The sequence below is a fragment of the Phyllostomus hastatus genome, unplaced genomic scaffold, assembly GCF_019186645.2.
Source record: "Phyllostomus hastatus isolate PE091 unplaced genomic scaffold, TTU_PhHast_1.1 phas_contig_16, whole genome shotgun sequence".
Lineage (NCBI taxonomy): Eukaryota > Metazoa > Chordata > Mammalia > Chiroptera > Phyllostomidae > Phyllostomus > Phyllostomus hastatus.
In genome coordinates this window covers 10,972,893-10,991,924 of record NW_025333643.1, presented here as the reverse complement: position 1 = coordinate 10,991,924, position 19,032 = coordinate 10,972,893, and the positions used below count along the sequence as shown (strand labels likewise).

The 19,032-nt window shown below is 41.4% G+C and overlaps 1 protein-coding gene and 1 pseudogene across 3 annotated transcripts in view; one reads left to right on the top strand and one right to left on the bottom strand.

Moving 5' to 3' along the window:
* Positions 1–19,032, top strand: part of CHDH (choline dehydrogenase) — a 38,222-nt gene that overhangs the window by 6,205 nt on the left and 12,985 nt on the right. Inside the window, exon 1 of one of the 3 annotated variants that reach the window (XM_045832512.1) lies at positions 15,945–15,968. The exons of the other annotated variants lie outside the window; for them this stretch is intronic. The gene's annotated coding sequence lies outside the window, so the exon portion shown is untranslated. Of the gene's footprint in view, positions 1–15,944; positions 15,969–19,032 lie in introns of those variants that run through there. 3 annotated transcript variants of the gene reach the window in all.
* Positions 17,621–18,562, bottom strand: LOC123814329 (annotated as a pseudogene).

Below are 19,032 nucleotides of genomic sequence, written 5' to 3'. Positions count from 1 at the left end.
CTTTAAAAAACAAAACTGCTTTAGATTTTGTTTTTGTTTCAGTTTTGAAAGGAACAGTTTGTTCTCGATCTCAAATTGTTTTGCCAAAGGTCTAGTATGGTAAATGGGATAACATCTCTAATATACAAGCTTTAATGTTGTTACATAGGATTCTACTCAGAAAGGATTTCAGTTGATGGTTTAAAGAGAGAAAAAGATCTCACTCCCCTCTCAGACAGTAAAACTCAGAAAGAAAAGGGAAAAAAATGGGCAGTTTTAAACTTAAGTTGCTCAAGCCATGCCAACTCTGATATCTCCCCCACCTCTTCTCCAGCCTTCTAAAAGTTGTCAAGGCCACTAGATAATTTAACAGCTCACTCTTGAGTGCTCTAAAGAAATACAGTAATCATCACAAATAAAAATGTGAGTGTATTTGCCAAGGGCGGATAAAACTGTTTCTGAAAGTTATAAAATGTATTTATAAATGTGTCAGTCTAAAAGGACACTATCACTTACTTTTATTTGTCACTTTATTTGTTACTTTAAATTTCCATTTAGAATGGAAAATTCTAATTAAGTTGGGGAAATACATATGGTTTTGGTAATAAAAGGTATAAATTATGGTAATGTACTTTGAAGGAAATAGAATTGAAAGTGGGTTGTTCTAAAGCTGGTTACTTCTGGATAAGTTTAAAGGGCAAACTGGAGGGGACTAGGAACGCTGCAGGTGGCTGTGTACATTGTAAAGGGTTTGTGTAAGTTGCAGAGGGTCTATGTAAGTTGTGGAGGGGCCATTTAGAGGGATTGTGTAGAGGGGAGGATCAAAAACAGAAGAATTGAGGAAGTGAAAAGGTGAGAAAGAATAAAGAAAAGAGACACACAGGAAGGAAGAACATTTGGAGAAGGAAACTCAAGAAGAGAAATGGAAATGGGAAAGAAATAAGAAAGAAAAAGGAAAGATACATAGAAAGATGGTAAAGCAAAGTGATAATTTTAATGACAAATGAAAAAACCAAAAAACTCCCTTTGATTTTCCAAAACCAATTGTTATTTCCCAACAGAAACCCCAGGTACTATTGACAGTGGGGAGCAAATTAATTGATTTCTTAGTCTGATATATTTTCATTTGTAATTTTGATTGATATCATAAAATGTTGTTCCAAAAAAGCAAATTCCTCTGTCAATTGCATTAGAATCAGATCTATAACCATGACATTTTAAATATGTTTTTGTCATTAATAGACAGTCATTGCTTTACTCTGATGCATTAGCAAAAATGTTACATCTTCAATAAGATCTGTGGAAAGGACTTTAACTTATTCTAAAATATAAGTTTCTCAGAATAAATTTTCATATTATGCTTTTGACTAGATGGGGACTTGGGGGGCTCTGGGGAATGACTGGGTTCATAGAGATGTTGGTGGATAATCAGGATAAACAAGAATTGATTGTAGGACTGAATAAACTGAGGATGATTATTGTTCATGTGATTTTTTCAAAATATAATCTTAAAAAATTGTTTCATAGAGCAATCTGGTAAATTGTAACAATATGGAAGCATTTATATATTTCTCCCTACTTGATCTCTCCAGAATTTGGAAACTCTTATGAGTGAGTATTATTATTTTCATGGCAATATATTTGCTTGCATGAATTCAGTAGGAATCTGATTTCTTCTAGTTTCAATTGGGAAATTATCGGTCAAGTCTTAGCTAGAATGTCACATCTGGAAGAGACATGTCTAGCTAGCCTCTGGATGACAGTAAAAAGCTTTAAGGGATAGAAATTGACTCTGGAACCAATAAAAGCCCCTTGGAGAAATGGCCTGCTACCTTGCTTATACATATGGTTCATGGAAGTCTTTCCAGGCAAGGAGCAAAGTTTGCATTCCTTGGAGATGACAAGAAAGAACTTCAAGACATTTGGAGGACCTCAAGAACTTGAGGAGTTTACCCAAATGTGGAAGTATTGAAGGCAAAGCCTTATGGCAATGAGGTGGTTTGGCTTCTCCACCCTGTCGGTCTAATTAAAGTTCAATCTGAAAATTCCTTTTAACATTCCAGCAGAGTAGATTTAAGAAAACCTATATGATCAATTGCTATTCTTGTTGCATTCCTGCAAATAATCAGTCCAAATTGAAACTGGACTTAATACAGTAAAAGAATTAGTCTTGATTTGGCTCCTTAATAAAAATGAAGGTGATTTTAGGGGGAGCAAAATTGTGTTTCAGTAGACTATTATACCCAGTTACAGAAATTAGACTCTAATTCAGTGAATTATATGTAAGATTTTATTTTTCATCTGTGAACTAGTGTGGATCCTGAATTTTTTAGTTTTCAGACATGTTTTGACTACAAGCATCTAAATTCCCTAGAAATGGAAGAAAATTGACAGTGGGGATTGTAACAGTGGGAAATTGTAATGGTGGGAAATTGTAACCCACCCCACCATTCTTTTGACATTGTTTCTTTAAGTGCTGACTCTGACTAACATGTAGCTTATAGATAAACAGCATGTTTGTATGAGAATCCTAGGAACTAACTTCAAAACATACAGACTCCGACCTGCAGGCATCCCAGCTCCAGAGATTTGCTGGCCTTCAACCGTGGAGCCAGGATGTGAATCCAGGATGACCAAACCAAGATGATGCACTCAGGACCATCACTTGCCTTATAGGAATGGACTGTGCTAGTCTGCATGTAGAGAAGTTTTTGACACTCTCTTGATCTCTTTGTTTTGCTTCCCTCCTTATAAAAATGTCTGCCTCCACTGAGAAGTGGACATGGGCTTTCAGACATGAGTCCCCCAGCACCTGAAAATGGACTTTCAGACATGAGTGGCCAGCACCTGAAAATGAACCACTTTCCTTTACATAAGCACCTGCCTCTTGAATGTTGACTTTTGTAGTGACAGGCAGCTAGATCTGTGTTTCACTTACACTTTGGCTCACTGAGAAGTAAAAGTCACAGTGACAGAAGTAGCCAAGTTGGGGCTGCTGTTAGCTCACTGATAAGTTGAGAAAAGGGAGCCTTGGAAACATGTTTAGGTGGTTATCCCAGGGCAAGCTGCTGCTGCCCAGTGCTCCCCTGGATGCAAGCCTTGTGCGGACCCTTAGAGTTCAGGAGATGCACACCTTACAGGGGAGAGAGGTGTGGGGGTGCTCCCTGGAGGGAGAGCACGCTGTGATTTCTTTGTTTGTTTGTTTGTTTTTTTTTGCATGTCAGGTTAAGAACAGTGATCCTGTTATGAGCACACCCTGGAAACCAGGGTTCCATGGGTACGAGTTGGTGTCTTACAGGAGCCCCTGTGCTTGATTGATTCCTGCAGTTTAGTTCAGTGAGAGAGTAATTTGTAGTTGACACAAGGAAGCAATGGGGTTTTTTTTTAAGCAGCTCTCTTTATAGCCTTACGTTTCACTGTATGCGTAAGTTGGCTAGCTAACTAACATCTTGCCACTGTGCCAGCAGATTATAAACAAAAGTGTGCATGCCCACTAGGCTGCTCCCAGAGATGATCTGGTATCACTCTCACACCATGGCTAGTGATGGTGCCTTGACAAGTGGGCGCTCAGCACCTCCTGGCCTTGCTGGCCATCATCAGTGGAATGTGGCTTTGGTCCTGTGGTGGTGCAGAGGGAACATGGGTTAAAATCAAGCAGATTTGGCAGCGTGTAGTCAGTACTGTATTTATAGGCAGTGCTGGTGTCCCACCTGCAGATGGTGGGAAGGGAGGACTTGATCTGGGGTCTTTAGCAGGACACCTATGCAGGTGAGTTTTGGTCCCCAGGAGATTCATGTCCAGTCCGTAAGAGTGCCTCCCAGACTCTCTGTGGTGAAGGACCAGTCATTTGTTTGGTTTTTAAGTTTTAATCTCTCACAGGCCAGTTTTAAAAAACCACTAAAAGTTGTTTAATAAAAATGTAGACACATAGTCCTGGCCAGGTGGCTCAGTTGGTTGGAGCATTGTCCTGTGGACCAAAAGGTTGTGGGGTTGATCCCCAGTCAGGGCACACACCTAGGTTGCAGGTTCAATCCCTGGCTGGGGTTCATATGAAAGGCAGCCAATCAATGTTTCTCTCTCACATCGATATCCATCTGTCTGTCTGTGTGTGTGTCTCTCTTCCCCCACCCCCAACTCCCTCTCTGTAAAAAAATCAATAAACATATCCTCAGGTGAGGATTAAAATAATTAAAGTAGACACATAAAATGTAAGCCCATTATCTTATTGCAATTCAACAGACATAAAGTTAGTGTCGGATTGCTGTAAAAGTTTCTAAACTCTGACTTTCAATTCTGTACCTTTCACAGATGATCAAAAATAGTGCATGGGCCAGTGCACTGGCCATGAATTGCCCCATCTGGGTGTGAGTGGGTGCTTTTTAATTGAGATTTTGAAAACTGGTGGAAGGTGGACTTGAAGGAGGAAGTTGGTAGCAAGCATTTGCAGAGCACCCCAAACTTCTGTGCAGTGGTTTGAAATCCCCAAGCTGGGACCTGGCTCTTCACCCAGGAGGCTCTCCTGCCCTAGTTTCTTTCTCTCCCTTGTTTAGTAGGGATATTTGAGATTTAAAACAGACAAAAATCTCTTTTGTTATGGAAATTTTGAAACATGTACAAAATTAGCCAGAAAAGATTATCAAGTTCAAGCCCTGGCTGGCATAGCTCAGTGGATTGAGCGCGGGCTGCGAACCAAAGTGTCGCAGGTTCGATTCCAGTCAGGGTACATGCCTGGGTTGCAGACCACAGTCCCCAGCAACTGCACATTGATGTTTCTCTCTCTCCCTATCTCCTTCCCTTTCCTCTCTAAAAATAAATAAAATCTTAATAAAAAAATATAAAAAACAAAGATTATCGAATTCAGTATCCCCATCACCTCATGGGCAATCCTGTTTCATCTGTAAACCCTGGTGTTATTTTAAACCAAATTCCCAATATCCTTTATTTTTTGTTAACTTTTCAGTATGTATGTCTTCTCAGTATGTTTTTGTCAACTTTTCAGTTTTTTTTAACAACATAACCACAGAGCCTTTCAGATTCCCGGGATCTAGATTATTCTTTTGTAACCTATAGATCGCCCTCCATCTCTGTCTGTCTCATTTACTTTTCACTAAATTTGTTGTTCAGGAAATGAGTGGAGATTCTGGTGGCCTGGATTTTGTTGGTAGGGTCCTTGGGTGTTCTTTCATGTGCTCCTTTGACCTGTGACCTCTGAACTGGTGGGTGGATCTAGAAGTGTGAGCAGATGCAGGTTTGAGTTTCTTGGCAAGGGCATTTCATAGGCATTCTCCCACTCAGACCTGTCCCGACTGGAAGGGGCCGTTGTTTGTTCTGCTAACAGTCTCTGTGTATGAAGCTACTTTGGTGAGGCCCAAGCTGATCTTCCACTGGTTCTAGGATCCCCTGTATGCTAGGATCACCCAGCTGCCATGTGAAGAGCAGACTGTGAGGTGCCATGGGAAGGGGTTGTGATAGCAGGGACACTACTCAGGTTCCATCAGGAGGATCCTGCACAAGGTGATGCAGGACATGCTGGATCCTGATCAAGGCAGCAATCTGTGAGGTGGACGGAAGTGAGCAGATTCAGCAGTTCTGGCCCCACCCCTTTTAAGAGAAGTCACTGCCTTCTGTGTCTTGGTTTCCATGTCTGTCTCCTTTCCTGAAGTGAACAATGTATTTTTATATGCCAGTCACATAGCAAGCTTGTATTGAGTGCCTGCTGTTTGCCTGGCTCTGGGAGCTATGAGCACCCCTTCCCCTCTCCTCCATCGAAGACTGTAAGCAAACAAACATGGTGGCAGCTCTGTGGACAGGCCTCCAAGGTGGAAATTTGGTAACTCATGGCCACTAGGTCACCAGGCTTCTGGTAATCTCTGGATCCCATGGTGCCTGGCCCAAGGAGGACCTTTAGCAACCCTAGAGAGGGAAGAGCAATCACACTTTCTGGTGTTGTGTCATTACTGTGTGGAAGCTGAGGCACCAGGAGCTTTTATCTCCTCAGCGCTCCTCTGGCTTTGGCTCTGATTTACCAGTTCCCACCTCCAGCAGTGGCCCCTGCGTCCCCACTTTCACTTCTCTACTGCTGGAACCCACTCGCCCAGGCATAGTGCAGAGCAGAGTACAGGGCAGTTAATGTCTGGAGGGGCACCTCTGTTCTTCAGGGGCCACTCCTGCCCATCCCCCCACTCAGTCAGGTGATTCATTCTGGTAAGGGCCCTGGGGTAATGAATTGAGTCACCCCTAGGAGTGACCTTGATATTGCACCCTGCTTCCTAAACATACCTTGTGTGAGTGAGCATATCACCCACTCAGATTGAATCCACAGACATGTCTATGAGGAAAAGAAATGAAGGGAAGCCCAAGGAGCTGTCCCTTGGGGTGTTGCACCCAGGCCACCACCCACTCCCCCTCTCCCCGACACAGAGCTGTTAGGACACTACGTTTTCCCTCCTTACTGCTTTGAGTAAGACCACCACCATGGAAGTTTTAGAGAAAGGGGGATACCAGCTGGAGAATGGGAGGCTGTGTACAGAGGGCAGGTGCCCAGAACGTAGGGCACAAGGCCCCACATGCAGAGGCTGGTGCATTACCAACAGGAAACCCCTGGCTGGGTCACTCAGCAAGTCCTGGAAGAGCTGGGGGTGAAAGCCCGGCCTTTGGTGTAGTGTCAGGCTTGAGGGCTCCCACCTTAGGTCTCTCCTGGCAGCTGGAGGCACGTCCTGTCCTGACCATCCTCTGCCCTGCTGTGTGGCCCCTCTCAGCTGCTGCACCAGCAGAGCCCAGGGGCCAGTGGGCCCTGCCCAAGTGGCCTAAAGTGGTCTCTGAAGCAGCCAATGATTAGCTATTTTAAGAGAAAAGAATTTGTGATTCACTTGTTTATTGTGCATCAATATGTGAGAGATGAAATTCCTAGAAACTTGACTTCTGAAGAAAATGCCTTAATTTTTTAATTTTTAAAAAATTGGGTTACAACATACACACAGTACTGATAATTAGTTTTGATTTGTATATACACCTGGTTATCAGGTTAGGATACAGAACATCCCTGTGCCCCACCCCCATGTGGTACCTGTGTCTGCCCTGGCACACACGTGAGTTCAGCCTCAGCCCATGTGCGGGGAACTGTAGGCCATGTGCAGGCTCATCTCCACCGTGTGTTCATTCAGCCCGCATTACAGAGCACCACCCTGGGGCCAGGCCATAGAGCCCTCAGCTGGGGCAATGGGCCTTTGACAGCTCATCTCGCTCGTAGTCTGTTGAGGTCCCAGTAAGTGGCACAAAGAGAAACTCCAGGATAGACGTGGCCAATGATGGAGGAAGGCTTCACAGAGGAAGTGATGGCTCAGAGGAAGTGAAGGGGAGGAGTGACCCAGGTGGAAGGAGGTGGGGACATATACCTGGAAGAGAGAGCAGCACAGGCAAAGCCCTAGGCAGAGGAGGGTAGAGGAGGGGAAGGTGTCTGTGCACCTGGAACCTAGAAAGTGAGGCTCCTGATGGGGTAAGAGGTGATGGGTGGGGCAGGGGACAGGCTAGGCGGGGCTCTTGGGATAAGAGATTCCATGGGGTCATGAGGAAGCCTGCTGCACCATCTTGGGGGAAGGTGGTGGCCTGGGTTGGGGTGGCAGTGAGGTTCCTGTGGGAGGAGATGGCCGCTGTCCATGGTTATTTGCTGGACCATCACCACCCAGCCAGGTCTCCTCACTCTGACCAAGACCCTGCTTACCCTGGGCCACCAGCCAGCACTCACCTTCACTCACCACAGGGCTGAGTGATGAGATCCTCATGCCTTTGGGAAGTCTGCCAGGCTGTGGGAAGGCAGCTGAATCTTCACCATCTTCTCGGCCCCCCGGGCCCTGATGTGGGCGTGTGGCACCTTCCACCCTTTTCATGTGCTGACCATGACTTTTTGGCTCCCATGGTGTGGTTAGGCCTATGGTGGGGTGGCTCCTGGCCTCTTAGGCTTGTTCCTCTTTCTCTGACATGGAGCTGACAGTAATGTCGATGATAATGATAACCCCCCCCCCCCGCACCCAGTCTTTGGGGGATTAAATGTGGTAATCCATGCAAAGCACTGAGTACAGGGTACCTGCCTCTATTATTATTACTATAATTATAACTCAGTTGGTTCTGTGGCTTAATGGAGCTCTGAGATTGGTCAAAGGCAGCTACAGAGTACTGTTCATTCTACCCACACAAAGCCCTGCCTAGGAGGTTGAGAGCCTTGTCCAAGGTCTCACAATAAGAACAGGTCAAAGGCAGGTGACCTGCCCCAAATATTCCATTTGAGAACAACCCCCAGAGACCAGCAGACAGACAAGGATGGCCATGGCCCCCACCACACTTTCTGCAGTTCTCTCTCAGAATTATCGGCACCACCCTGGCCCACAGGCACAGAGACAGGTGTGAAGGTCAAGGATCTCCAGGGAGAGTACCAGTCTTGGGGTACTAAGGGCCTTGATGCTCATGAGAAGCAGAGCTTTGTGTTTGGTTCTGCTAACAGAGTCCCTCCTGTGGGTGGTCCCATTTTTTTACTGTGCCATCCCCTATTGGTGGACAGTTAGGGCTTTGGCATTGTTTGCCAGCATAAACAACTCAGATCGCTTGGTCTTATTTTTTCACAGCTGTGTAGAACTCTCTTTTGGTTAAATTCCTAGAAAGGAGATCCTTCTGGAAAGTTCCACATGCTCCCCAGCTGTGCCCAAAGCAGACTATCTTTGGCCTTGCCTCAGCTGAACTTCTCAAAGGCTGAAGCAGGTCCTCATTTTGCATGCAGGACTGGCTGAGACTGCTTGACGCTCCTCCGAGGTTCTGTCATCTCTTCTTGGGTGACCAACAGAAGCCAAGACTTCTGTGCACTGCACTAGCCAAAAGCTACAAAGGGAGCACATGCACCCACACACACACGTGCATGCCAATAAATTGAGAAGAACCCTATTCAAAGGGTTGTTTCATAAAGTTTTGTCAGTTCTCCAGCTGTGTGACTGTGGGGACAGCCTGTGGCCCAAGTAGAGGCACTCCAGAAATGGTGGGTCAGCATTTTATTCTTGTAACAATTCTTTTGCAATTTGAGTCCAGCAAAGTCATCAAATTTGTTGTGCAACTAGTCACAAGCTCAGAATTAAATGGAAATCTGTCTTGTCATACAAGAAATTCTGACCATGAAATGTGGCAATTTTTTCAATACAAATCTTCACCTACTGATTTCAGAATTTTAAGAGAATCGTTAGTTGCTACAAAGTACTGTGGTGATGAAAGCTGCTAGCAATAGTTAGTAGGGCATGGTGGCCCCCCCATTGTTACCACTCATTTAACATCATCTCTGCACTCAACTCATCTTCTGTGTTCCTTCACTGGCATTGAGGGTGCTGGCTTTAACTGGCCAAAGCCTTACTTCCCAGACAGAAGTGCCCCAGGCTGACCAGCTAGATGGAAGGTGTGGCTCGATGGAGCTGCTGTGTGCTTCTTGATGATAAGTGTGGAATAAAGGTCTTCTCCCCTGGACTAGGAGGCAGAGCAGGTGGAAGTCTCCTCTCCTCCATGCATGGTGTTTGGCTGAGCCTCTTCCTCACCTGATCAGAGCCTCATAAGTGGAGAGACAAAGTTGTCCCAGGAAACAGGGTGGGTCAGGAGTATAGACACTCAGAGTCAAAAGAATGCTTTGGATGCAATTCCACCCACTTCAGCCCCCACCCATGATAGGATTTCCCCATTTTACACACACACACACATACACACTCAAATTAACACACATGCTATCCTGTCTCTCCCTGGTCCCAACTCCATCTCCAGCCCACCCCTCAATCTCCACACAGCCAATGCCAGGGAGCTCCTTCCCTGCCCAGGCAGCCCAGGAAAGTGGAAAGGGCTGTCTCCCTGTCACTCCTGCCACCCCCTTTTCTATCCTCATAGGTCAGTTTGTCTACCCACCTAATCTGGAAGCCTGAGGGAGCACTGTACTTGGGGCTAGGGGGGTCCCTGTCCCCAAGGAGTTTTCCTTTGGGTAGCAGCCCCCCTTCATCCCCAGTGTACACAGTGAGTACAGATCCTGCCACCTTCCAACACTGTGAGCCCAAGGCCTGGCCTCTGAGGGGCAGGGGGAGGCAGCTCCCTCTGACAGGTCTCAGAAACAAGGAAATGCTGCTCTGAGGTAGAGCCTCCCCTGAGCCTGGGCATCAGGATTGCTGAGGGAGACAAGGAAAGCCCACCCCACTCCAGCCATGGAGGAGGGTGGAGAGCTGGGCCACATGTGCCCCTGAAAAGGGGAACTGAGAGTGGGCAAGGGCCTTGGGTTTTCTGGCCTCCGTTATTCAGCAAATCCTGCACTGAGGATCCTGCTTAGGGGCGGGGGAGGATGGCAAAGGCACCCAAGGAAGTTTCCTTTCTGCAGGGGTCAGGTCCAGATAGAAATGCTCCGGTTTAGCCCACCTGTGCCCAGTCCCATACCTGCCCAGCAGTTGGAGAGATCTGTGCCTAGTTCAAGGACAGACTAGGATCTCTGAGAATAATTAAAGGTCCCCTCCATGTTGGGGTGTGCTAGAATGGGATGCTGGAAGAAGAACTGTGATAAGAGGTGTGGTTTGGGGATGTTTGGGGCCAAGGAGAGTAAATGACCTGGTGGCAACCCACAAAGAAGGGGTCTGTCTTCGCTCCTGTACAGTAGGCCCGCTGCCTCCTGGTGAAGCTGCCCATGTTGCTTCCTAATCCTATTGACGTGAATTATCAATTATTTGAGACCCTCAATCAAACTGTATAACAAACATACAATGCCCGTCACCTAGATTAACAATGAAAATATGGCAGCTGCAAGTGAAAACACCTGGATACCCCTCCCTACTCAGAGGTAACTACTATCCTGAATTTCTTTACACTTTTCTCACTATTAGATTTGAATCACTCAGTAACATCCTTAGTATTGCATGTGGTGTAGGGGTTTTTTTTTTGTATTTTTTTTAAATTGTGGTAAAATATACACCCTAGTCAAAAATCTATTAACCATCAGTGCAAGGGTTTATTTCTGGGCCCTCTCTCTCACTGGTCTACCTGTCTGCCTTACCCCACACCACCATACTGCTTTTGATTACTGTAGCTTCGTAGTAAGTTTTGACATTAGAAAATTGAGTCCTTCAGCTTCATTCTCTTCCAAGACTGTTTCAGCTACTTAGGGTCTCTTCAGATTCCATATGAATTTTAGGATGGCTTTCTCTATTTCTGGAAAACAAAACAAAACAAAACACTGTTAAGATTTTGATAGGGAATATACATTGAACCTGTAGATTGCTTTGGGCAATGATGCCATTTTAACAGTATTAAGTCTTCCAATCTATGAACAAGGGATATTTTTCCATTTCTTTATGTCTTAATTTCTGACAGCAATGTTTTATAGTTTCCAGTGTAAAGTCTTTCAATTGCTTGGGTAAATTTATTTCTACGTATTTTATTCTTTCTGATGCTATTACAGATGGAATTGTTTCTTTAATTTCTTTTAGATTTTTCATTACTGGTGGATAGAAATGTAGCTGATTTTTTGTGTTGATTTTGAATCATGAAACTTGGTTGCATTTGCTTATTAGTTCTAACAGTTTGTGTGTGTGTGATCTTTTAAGGGTTTCTAAATATTAAATCATGTCATCTGCAAAGAGATAATTTTACTTCTTTCTTTAAAATTTTGATGACTTCATTTCTTTTTCTTGCCTAATTGTTCTGGCTAGAACTATCACTACTATGTTGCATGAAAGTAGCAAAAGTGGGCACCCTTGTCTTCCTCCTGATATTAAAGATTTCAGTCTTTCCCCATTGAGTACGATGTTAACTGAGGGCTTTTCACATGTGGCCTTTGTTGTGTTGTGGAAACTTCTTTCGATTCCTAGTTTCCTGAGGGTTTGTTTTTTTTTTTTTTAAATCATGAGTGTTGAACTTTGTCAAATGCTTTCTCTGCATCAGTTGAGATGTTTATGTGGTTTTTATTCCTTTATTTTGTTAATGTGGTATATTATATTGACTGATTTTCGTAAGTTGAACCATCTTTGCAGTCCCAGAATAAATCCTACTTGGTCATGGTGTATAGTCCTTTTTAATATGCTGATGAAGTTTTGCATCAAGTTTCATCAGAGATATTGGTGTAGTTTTCTTGTTAGTGTCTTGTCTGACTTTGGTATCTGGGTAAAAAGGGTCTCATGTAATGGGTTAGGAAATTTTTCCTCATCTTTAATTTTTGGGAAGAAAGTGAGAAGGGCTGATGTTAATTCTTTAAAATTTTGGGAGAATTCCTAAGTCAAGCCATCTTGTTCAGGGTGTTTGTTGGGAGATGTTTGCTTACTGGTTCTATCTCCTTACTAGTTATAGGTTTATTTATATTTTCTATTTCTTCATGATTTGGTTTTAGTAGATGGTGTATTTCTGGGAATTTGCCCACTTCATCTAGGTTATCCAATTTCTTGATGCAAATTGTTCATAGTACTTTCTTATAATCCTTTTTATTTCTGTAAAACCAATAGTGTGATTTGTCTACTTTCATTTCAATTTTACTAATGTGGGTCTTCTCTTTTTCTCAGTCTACCTAAATATTTGTGAGATTTTTTTTAAAGAACTAATTTGTGGCTTGGTTTTTTTATTATTATCATGTTAATTTTTAATTTAATCTTTATCGTATGTTTTCCCATTATCATTTCGTCCCCTTATACCCCCCTGCCCTCAGCAATCACCACACTGGTATCCATGTTCATGGGTCCTTTTTCCCTTTTGCTCAATCCCTCCACCTCCTCACCTTTTCTCTCTTGTTTTTCTCTTCTTAATTTTATTTTTCTCTGCTCTAATCTTTATTATTCCTTTCTTATACTAGCTTTGAATTTAGTTTGCTTTTCTTTTTCTACTTTCTTAAGATGTAAAGTTGGGTTATTATTTGAGATCTTTCTATTTTGAATGTCTGAATACACAACTATGTTTGCCTCTTAGCACTGCTTTTGCTGCATCTCCTGAGTTTTGGTATGCTCTGTCTTCATTTTCATAGTTTCAACATACTTTCTAATTTCCTTTGTGATTTTGTCTTTACACATTGGTTGTTCAAGAGTATGTTGTTTAATTTTCACATATTTGTGAATTTTCCAGTTTTCCTTCTGATATTGATTTCTGGTTTCATTCCATTATGATCAGAAATGATACTTTGTATGATTTCAATATTTTAAAATTTATTAATATTTGTTTTATGGCCTAACATACAGTATATCCTAGAGGATATTCATGTGCAGTTAAGAAAAAAATGGGTATTTTGTTGTGGTGGGGTGGAGTTTTTTTTATATGTCTGTTAGATACAGTTGGTTTGTAGCGTTATTCAAGTCCTCTATTTTGTTATTGCTCTTCTCTCTGGTTATTCTATCCATTATTGAAATTTGAGTATAGAAGTCTCCATTGGTTACAGTAGAGCTGTCTATTTCTCCTTTTAAATCTGTCAATGTTTGCTTCATATATTTTGGGGCTCTGATGTTGGGTACAAATATAAATTATATGTTTTAAAGCATTGTTTATTTATACAAAGGTCTCATTCAAGTGATACCAAGCAGTAGATTGCTTTTTATATTTTGAATAGACTTTTAGTTTTCATCCATGTTGATATGAAGTGCTATTGTTCCTTCATTTTCACTGTTGTGTGGGGTTTCTTTGCTTGACTGTATTACAACTTTTTCTGTGTCCTTTGTTTCTCCATATACATTTTGAAGTCTATAAAAAGAATACTGCTGAGATTTGGTTGGCACTGCATCAAATCTATAAATCCATTTGGGGGAATATTAACATCATAACAATATTAGGTCTTCCTATTCATGGTACTCTTTCTATTCAGGTCATCTTTAATTTCTGTCAGCCATGTTTGTAGTTTTCAGTGTATATCTTGTGTATATTTTGTTAAATTTCTTTCTTTCTTTCTTTCTTTCTTTTTTTTTTTGTGTGTGTGATGCTAGTTATTGAGTGACCTACAATGTAAATTGAAGATGCTAGGATGGTAGCAGTATTTAGGATGCCACGCCATTTGGTAATATTTTAAAAGTATTTTTTATTGATTATGCTATTACAGTTTTCCCAATTTCCTCCCCTTTATTCCCTCTCCACTCTGATGCCCCATCCCTCCAGCATTCCCCCCACCCTGCCTTAGTTCATGTCCAATGGTTGTACATATAAGTTCTTTGAGTTCTTTGTTTCCTATACCATTTTTTATCTTTCCCTGTCTATTTTATGCCTACTAATTATGCTTCTTCTTCTCCGTACCTTTTCCCCTCTAACCCTCCCTCCCCCCCCCCACTGAAATCCCTTTGTGTGATGTCCATTTCTCTGATTCTGTTCCTGTTCTGCTTGTTTGCTTAGTTTTTGTTTTCATTGTTTTTCTTTTCTTTTAGCTCCATTTGTTAATAGTTGTGAGTTTGCTGTCATTTTATTGTTCATATTTTTTATCTTCTGTTTCTTAGATAAGTCCCTTTAATGTTTCATATAATGAGGACTTGGTGATGATGAACTCCTTTAACTTGTCTTTATCTGGGAAGCACTTTATCTGCCCTTCCATTCTAAATGAAAGCTTTGCTGAATAGAGCAACCTTGGATGTAGGTCCTTGCCTTTCATGACTTGGAATACTTCTTTCCAGCCCCTTCTTGCCTACAAGGTTTCTTTTGAGAAATCAGCTGCTAGTCTAATGGGAACTCCTTTGTAGGTAATTGTCTCTTTTTCTCTTGCTGCTTTTAGGATTCTCTCTTTATATTTAATCTTGGGTGACTTAATGATGATGTGCCTTGGTGTGTTCTGCTTTGGGTCCAACTTCTTTGGGACTCTCTGAGCTTCCTGGACTTCCTGGAAGTCTATTTCCTTCACCAGATTGGGGAAGTTTTCCTTCATTATTTGTTCAAATAAGTTTTTAATTTCTTGCTCTTGTTCTTCTCCTTTAGGCACCCCTATAACTCAGATATTGGAATGTTTCAGGTTGTCCCAGAGAATCCTCAGCCTCTCTTCATTTTTTAAGATCCTTGTTTCTTTGTTTTGATCCAGTTGGACTTTTCTTTCATTCTTTTGTTCCAAATTGTTGCTTTGAATCCTGGCTTCCTTCTCATCACTGTTGGTTCCCTGAATATTTTGCTTTAGTTCATTTTGGGTATCTTTCATTTGTTCTTTCATTTTGTGACCAAGTTCAGTCAGTTCCGTGGGCACTTTGATTACCAGGGCTTTAAATTGTCCATCAGATATGTTGGAAATCTCCTCATCGGTTAGTTCTGAGGTTTTGCTGTGTTCTTTCTTTTGGGGCCGTATTTCTTTTCTTGGCACATTGGTCTGGTTATTCTGGTTGATTTTTCCTTAATTCCTTGGTTGTCAGAATTTCATGTAGTTTGATTTTCTGGTGGTTTTGGTTGTTTATTAATTTTAGATTGGTTGTTATCCTCTTTTTGGTTGTGCAGAGAAGTGAAGGGTTTCTACCTATGCCTCCATCTTGGCCCAAACTCCTGTTAAATTTATTTCTAGTGTTTCATATTTCCTGTTGCTCTTGAAATTGATATTATTTTGTTTTGTGCTTGCCCCACAGAGGGTAGGATCAACTTCACCACCACGCAGAATATGTTTAAATATTGATACTGATGGCACCATGCATGTACTAAGAGGCTATGTATGTACACCATGCATGTACTAAGAGGCTATGTAAAGGTTTATTACGCATATAATCAGCCTTTCTGGGGAGAGCAGGGCAGGTCCCTAAGCTGGTCCAGGATATCTTGAGGTAAGATAGGAGCAAGTGGCTCTGATTTTTATTATGGTTGAAGAGTGGGACCAAGCTGATAATTCCTGTATATAGGTTTTGATTTACATGATTTAAACTTCCCCACTAACAGCAAGGGCAGGAATGCCAGGGCTGTTTAAAATTGATTTGCCCAGATTTGGAGCAAGAAGGAAGAATGGGGTTTGAAAGCTGTCAATGCTCAAACACCAAAAATGGACTCAGACTCTTCATTACATTTATTTACATGTAAGTGCCCAATTGTTCATTAATGTATATAAGAATACAGTTGACTTTTGTGTGTTTTACTTGTATCTTATGACCTTGCTAAATTCACTTATTAATTCCAGTAACTTTTAAAAAGAAGTTCTTGGGAATTTCTATGTAGATAATCATGTCTACAAATAAAGGCATTTATAATTCTTTCTTTCTAATCTATATGATTCTTATTTTAATTAATTAATTAAACCCCTGGTTAGAATCTTCATACGATGTTGAATAAAAGTGGTGAGAGTGACCATTCTTGCCTTGTTCCTGACTTTGGGGAAAGCTTTCAGTCTTTCACCATTTAGTACAAAGTTAGATATAGGCATTTCATAGATGCCCTTTATCAGGAAGTTCTCTTCCATTCCTTTCAAATTTATTGGGGCAAAACTGTCATAATATTATTATACTCTAGAATTTGGAGCAATATCCTGTCTGTCATTGCTAATGTTGGTAGTTTGTGGTGTCTATGTTATTTTCTTTGGGTAGAGATTTATTAATTTTATTGTTTTTTTAAAGATTTTTTTTATTTATTTTTAGAGAGGGAAGGGAGGGAGAAAGAGAGAGAGAGAGAAACATCAATGTGCGGTTGCTGGGGGCCATGGCCTGAAACCCAGGCATGTGCCCTGGCTGGGAATCGAACCTGCAATGCTTTGGTCCACAGCCCATGCTCAATCCACTGAGCTATGCCAGCCAGGGCTAATTTTATTGTTTTAAAGAACAATATTCTGGTTTTATTAATTTTTATTTTTAAATTTCTTTTTAATTTTATTGATATCTCCTGTTCTGTTTATTATTTTCTTCTGATTACCATGGGATTAATTTTATTTTTTTCATATTTAAAGGTAAAAGTATAGATCATCAATTTGAGATCTGACTTTTCTAATATAAATGTTTTAATGTTATATATTTCCCTCAAAGCATTGCATTATCCACATTACTGTCTGTTGCATTTACATTTTCATTCAGTTAAAAAATTTACTGATTTTTCTAGTGGTTTCTTCCTTGACTCAATGATTATTTACAAGTATATTTAATTTTTAATATTTAGGGATTTCTCAGATATATTTTTATTATTTCTAAATCATTTTTTGTTGTCAGAGAAAATACTTTGTTTCATTTCAGTCCTTTTAAATTTGTTGAGATTTTTATTATGTCCCAGAATAAAGTCCACCTTGGTGATGTGCATTTGCACTGAGCATGGATTCTGCTGTTTGGGTGTTCAATAATAAGCATTAATTAGGTCAATTTAGTTCATAATCCTGTTCAACTATTTTATATTCTTACTGAATTTTTGGTCTAGATGTTTCTTTTTAAAAATATATTTATTCAGCATGATGATCAGACTATTACATTTAGCAATCAACAGCATGGATGCAAAAAAAAATACATTAAAACCCTTTGTTGGAAAGCTTTACACTTTTCATAAAACAAAAATTAAAATAACCTGTTATACAAATACAGTAACCTCAAGTTTTTTGCCCATACACGTCAGTATTGTCTAAAACATGTCTTTGTAGAAGTTAGGTCCTACTACCTCTGTGCTTGGCTGAGTTCACAACTCTGTTCTAACCTGTAGCTTCCCTGTCACTTTGCTGGCCCTCCTTCTCCTGCTACGCTTTGTTTCCTGGCAGTAATTAAACCTTCTGCCACTGCTTTAGCTGCTGCCGCTGCTGGAACCACCTTAGCCACCTTGGTTCCATAATTTGGCAAAGTCTGCCCTCTACCACCACAGGGGCCAGACCTTCGACCTCCAAAATTTCCCCTTTTCGTGGATCCAAAATTTGAAGATTGATTGTTATAATTGCCAGAATCATTGTGGTCTCCACCACATCCAAAGTTGCTTCCATCATTATGAAATGCGTCATAGCCATCCCCACTTCCATCATACCCACCACCACCACAGCTTCCACCAAGGCCACCTGGACCATGAAAATGTTTCCTCCATGACCAAAGTTGTCATTCCCACAACCACCTCTGAAGTTTCCAGAGCCACTCCAACCTCTTTGTCTGGATGAAGCACTGGCCATCTCTTGCTTAGACAGGGCTTTCCTTACTTCACAATTGTGACCATTCACAGTACGGTATTTATGAATGATAATCTTGTCTACAGAGTCATGGTCATCAAAGGCTACAAAAAGTAAAGTCTTTCTTCTTACCATTGCCTCAGACATGATTTCAACTACTTCACTTTCCCCATACTGTTCAAAATAATCTCTTAGGTTCTGTTCTTCAGTGTCTTCTTTAACACCACTGACAAAAATCTTTTTTACAGTGAAGTGGGCACCAGGTCTTTGAGAATCTTCTCTAGAGACAGCCCTTTTGGCTCCACAACTCTTGCACCCACCTTGTGTGGCCTCAGATTCCTGGCTGCATCCAACTCCTCCAGTGACATACATGACAAGCCCAAAGCCTCTGGAGCACTTGGTGTTTGGATCTCTTATCACCACACAGTCTGTGAGCATTCCCCATTGCCCAGCATGGCTCCTCAGACTCTCACCAGTTGTTACAAAGCTCAAACTTCCAATAAAGAGCTTCCACAGCTGTTCAGGCTCTTTGGGAGACTCTGACTTAGACATGTAGACTGCATCATCATAGCAAAGAGGAGACTTGAATGATGCTTCCTCAGTGACATCCACCAGCATAAAGGAGTGATCTGATGAACATACCTCTAGATGTTTCTGTTACTGAGGGGAGTATTAAAGTCTCCAAGTATAATTAGGCATTTCTTCTTTTATTTATATCTGATTTTTGCTTCATGATTTTGGAGTTCTATTACACACATACACATTTAGAATTGTTTTGCCTTATGATAAATTGACCCCCTTTATCATTTTTAAATGTCTTCTAAACCCTGGTGATATTCTTTGTACTGAAGTATAGAGTTAATATCATCACTTTAACTCTTATTTGTCTAGTGCTTATGTGGTATATCTTTTTTCCATTTTCTGTGTTTGTCTTTATTTTTAAAGTGGGCTTTTTGTGTACACAGCATATATTTGTCTTGCTTTTTAAAAAATCCATTTGACAATCTTTGCACTGTAATTGA